Source organism: Sardina pilchardus, chromosome 21, assembly GCF_963854185.1.
Source record: "Sardina pilchardus chromosome 21, fSarPil1.1, whole genome shotgun sequence".
Lineage (NCBI taxonomy): Eukaryota > Metazoa > Chordata > Actinopteri > Clupeiformes > Clupeidae > Sardina > Sardina pilchardus.
In genome coordinates this window covers 2373374-2378373 of record NC_085014.1, presented here as the reverse complement: position 1 = coordinate 2378373, position 5000 = coordinate 2373374, and the positions used below count along the sequence as shown (strand labels likewise).

The 5000-nt window shown below is 48.5% G+C and overlaps 1 protein-coding gene across 2 annotated transcripts in view; it reads left to right on the top strand.

Annotated features, from left to right (window-relative positions):
- The window catches only part of rhpn2 (rhophilin, Rho GTPase binding protein 2), a 28595-nt gene extending 25757 nt beyond the window's left edge, over positions 1-2838 (top strand). For both annotated transcript variants that reach the window (XM_062524538.1, XM_062524537.1), the window contains exon 15: positions 1-2838. This exon is cut by the window's left edge and continues 869 nt beyond it. The gene's annotated coding sequence lies outside the window, so the exon portion shown is untranslated.
- Positions 2839-5000: the final 2162 nt, after the last annotated feature.

The following is a 5000-nucleotide window of genomic DNA, read 5'->3' as shown; positions in this document are numbered from 1 at the left end:
GTGAAATGAAGGAACCTGTATATTTGCACACACGTCCATGTTTTAATTTGACCAAGAACAGCCACAGCTCCTCTCCTCTTTCCTCCTCTCTTCTCCTGCTCTCCTCCTCTGTTTTCTTCTCCTCCCCTCTCTCCTGCTCTCCTCTCTTTTCTTCTCCTCCCCTCTCTTCTCTCTGTGCTGTTTGCTTTCTCTGCTCTCCTCCGCTCTCTTTGTTTGCCTTAAGTGCCACGTTGGCATGGCGATGAAAGGGCCGCTGCAAGGCCGTGTGGTGCAGACAGTTGCACTGGTGAGGGGCGGCCTTCTGGAACGCCATAGTGTCTTCTTAGACTACACACACACACACGCACACACACACACACACACACAGAGGGGTGTTCTTCTTTAACGCCATAGTGTCTCCTAAGACTCCAACTCCATGCACACACACACACACACACACACACACACACACACACACACACACACACAGAGGGGTGTTTTTCTTTAACGCCATAGTGTCTCCTAAGACTCCAGTCCCATGCAGACAGACACACAGACACACAGACACGCAGACACACAGACACACAGACACACAGACACACACACAGAGGAGTGTTTTTATTTAACGCCAGAGTGTCTCGTCAGACTTCTGCTCTACATATTCAATCAGTATGAGGCATTAGCCCTTAGATGCCCATACATACATACATATGATGTATCACATCCTGTATATATTGCATACATCTAGCATTAGCCCTTAGATGCCCATACATACATATGACGTATCACATCCTGTATATATTGCATACATCTAGCAGGAGACACTAATGCCAGAGAGAGCTGACGCATTATTGATGTTCCAACATGTTGGTCTCCTGATGAAGGGGTGAATCTGGGCTGAGCTGCCCATTGAAGGAACTATGAAGTGTGTTCTACACACACTAACTGGTGCAGGCGGCAGAACGCAGGCTGCTCTGATGCCAGGCTGACCCCGTGCAGCGGGTGAGCGCCAGTGTGCCCACAATACTGCCCACTCCGCGTGGGTCTCCAGCAGGGCAGCGGTCCCGGGCCCCCGGTCCAGAACCCAGCAGAACTCCGACCCAGTGCCCCTCCGCCGCCACCTATGTTATTGTGTATGTTAATGTGTATGTTATTGTATATATTGATCAGCAGCCATGAGCAGCGCAGACTGAAGCTCTGAAGCTCTTGTGTGCCCTGTACAGCTGCTGCCATGGAGACCAGCCTCACAGCACAGCACAGCACAGCACAGCAGGTGTGTGTGACAGTCTGAAGGAAGAATTAGTGGCCACACACACACACACACACACACACACACACACACACACACACACACACACACACACACACACACACACGCACACATGCACACACTCGAGCATGAATGATCAACTCCGATAGCAGCCAGCTGGGGCATAGATCCAGCCCACCAGCACATCGGCTCTGGCCCCGCTCTGGCCTTGGTCTGGCCTGGGTCTGGCCCTGTTCTGGCCTGGGTCTGGCCTGGGTCTGGCCTGGGTCTGGCCTGGGTCTGGCCTGGGTCTGGCCCTGCGGGGCTGCTGTTTGGGTCGGCGCTACTGTCCCACTGCGCTGCTAGCTGACCACTGGACTTTAGCTGACACAGCTGGTGTTGGTGTTACTGCACTGTCTACAACGTAGATTATTATTATACACGTTTGATAATCAAATTATTTATGTGCAAAAAAAAGGAAGGAAAATATATATCTGTATAAAGTATATATATATATATATATATATTACACATTGTTAAACTTTGGATGTAGTTTTGTTTGGTGAGAATGTGTTTATCTGTGCATCTTGTTAGGTATGTACCACAAAACCTTTTTTTTTATATACAAGTTTGTCTTCATTTGAATTCTGAGATATTTCTCTTCATCAGTTAGCTCCCATGAGTCAGTAATAGTATTGTGTGTGTTGTGGTCCCAGACCATAGCTGCAGAAATGTCCCTCAATGACTAGCTGTAAACGCTGGAATGTGGCGTGCAGTGTTGGTGCCAAGGTCTACTGGAGGCAGTGAAGCGCCAAGTTCCTGTTGCCTCTTAGTTCTCACGCGGCCACGGTTCCTGTTGCCTCTTAGTTCTCAGGCGGCCTCGGTTCTTGACCACCAGGGCTTAAAGGAACTTCTCCGCCAACCAACGTCTTTTGTCCAAGTGTAGTATCTGTTGTATATGCTTGCCAACGTCTCTTGTCCATGTGTACAGTATATCAGCTGCATATGCTTGCCAAAATGGCTCCTGTGTTCGAGTCCTCTATGTGTGAGGATGTGTTGATGAATAGTGTGCCCATATGTAGTGGAGCAGGGGCACGTTCCCTCTCCTCTAATAGCGCACGAATAGTGTGCCCCTATGTAGTGGAGCAGGGGCACGTTCTCTCTCCTGTAATACACGTCTCCATACGGTCTGTTTGGCCTCTTATGACACTTTATTAGAACTCTGCTGAACAGACGGGATCTGCCTCACTTCTGTGGATAGTTACGGTTCCTTTATCTGTTCTCTGCATAGAGTTACAGTTCCTTTACTTGTTCTGTGTATAGAGTTACGGTTCCTTTACTTGTTCTGTGTATAGAGTTACGGTTCCTTTACCTGTTCTGAGTTACGGTTCTTTTACCTGTTCTGTGTATAGAGTTACGGTTCCTTTACCTGTTCTGTGTTTAGTTACGGTTCCTTTACCTGTTCCGTGTAGAGGTCCAGTTCTCGGCTGGTGATGCGTATGTTAGCTCCAGGTGTTGGGTATTAGTGAGTTGGGGGGTTGATGGTGATGCATGTATGATGTCACAGCTGTGTATAATGTTCAACTCAATAAAGAATAAAATGGGGCAGAGTTGGTGTGTGTGTTTGTTCATCTCATCAAAAGCCGATTGTGAAAGCCTTAAATCAATACAGGTAGTGCACAGGCCTTAACCCCTTACAGTTACACTCTCTCTCTCTCTCACACACACACACACACACACACAGACACACACACAGAGAGAGACCTCTCTAATACAGGTGCTGTACAGGCCTTAAACACACCTTACAGTCACATCACACACACACACACCTCTAACACAGGTGGTGTACAGGCCTTAAACACACCTTACAGTCACATCACACACACCTCCAAATGAATGGACACAGTACGTGGTAATGACGAGACACCGGTTCTCGCAGTGCACCCTGGGTAAACTCAATGAGCGGATTTATACTGGAATGAGTCCAATCTGACCGGCTCTCCAAGAGAATTCTGGGTAAACTCAATGAGCGGATTTATACTGGAATGAGTCAAATCTGACCGGCTCTCCAAGAGAATTCTGGGTAAACTCAATGAGCTGCTAAACTCTACGACCTGGAGTAGGTCACCTTGGAGCTACAGCTCACATCCTCCCTCTGACATCACACACATACACACACACACACACACACGCACACGAGCTCCTTTCTGTCAGTGTCAGCAGGGGCGGCGGACAGCTCACTCTCTCCTGAAGGCTGGGGGTGCGGGGGGGGGGGTTGCCGTGGGAAGCAGGTCCGTGCGCATGATGTGGTGGGCTAATGGGGTTTAGATTGGACCCAGACTTCTGCTCCCAGCGCTGTGGTGCTGCGGTCTGGCCACGCTGGGACACAACCGCCGCCTCACTGCCAACACTGATGTCAGCGTGCTTTACTGTGTGTGTGTGTGTGTGTGTGTGTTATAGTAATGTATGTGGGTTATGTGTGTCTGGTTGGGAGGGAAAAACGTTTATGTATATGTGCATATTTTAGAATGTTTGCATTTGTGAGAGCTACAGTATACACAAGTATGTGCCTCCCTCTCTCTCTCTGTGTGTGTGTGCGTGTGTGTGTGTGTGTGTGTGCACATCTGCAGAGGTTTTTAGGTTAAGTGGGACGGTGGTGAGGCCCTGTGTTGAGTTATGAATCTAATAATCCAACTGTGGTTAAATGTGTGTGTGTGTGTGTGTGTCTGCGCGTGTGTGTGTGTGCATGGCTATGTCTTTTTGAGGCATTGCAGAGTTAAAAAACCCTGCTTCCTTTGCCATTTCTCTTTCTCTCTCTCTCTCTCTCTCTCTCTCTCTCACACACACACACTCACACACACACACACACACACACACACACACACACACACACACACACACACACACACACACACACACACACACACACAGTTGGTGTGCATTGAAACAGGACTCTGGTATTCCTCTCCAGCCCAATATGCTGATGCATGAGAATGTGTGGGAGAGTGAATGACCGTGTGTGTGTGTGTGTGTGTGCACTAGTGGAATGGTCTGAGGCAATACAAGCATGTCTTCAGTAGAGTTGAAGCACTTCTCCAGACATGCAGATAGCTGCAGTTTTTGTTTGCTCTGAATGTAACACAATGCCCATGTGAACCTCATGCCACCAACCGACACATACACACACACACACACACACACACACACACCTCCATCCACCCCCACCAACCACAACACACACACACACACACTTCTCCGGCCATTCCTACTGTCCATAACACGCACGCACACACACACCCCTCCATCCCCAACACACACACACACACACACACACACACACACACACACACACACACACACACACACACACACACACACACACACACACACACACACACACACACACACACACTCATACACACTGATCACAGCAACACTCCAGAAATATTAACAGAACAGAAATATTAACAGAAGATACATTGATATTGTATTATCAGAAGGTGGGATGGTGAAGGGTTAACTGCTGCTGTAAGTGTTTGGATGTTAAGAGCAAGACGCTGATCTAGGCTGTAGGAGTGTGTCGTGTGGTGGTGGGATGGTCTGCTGTCTGCCTGTCAGTAGGTCTACAGGACATAAGATCAGAATCTTTCCACATATGTGCCACTTAATTGCACACAACACAGTTTCTGGGTCATGTAATGTGTTTGGTTTCAGAAGTGAAGCGTTTACAGTAAAGGCTGCAGGCTGAGCCTGGGGAGCAGGAGGCTCACAG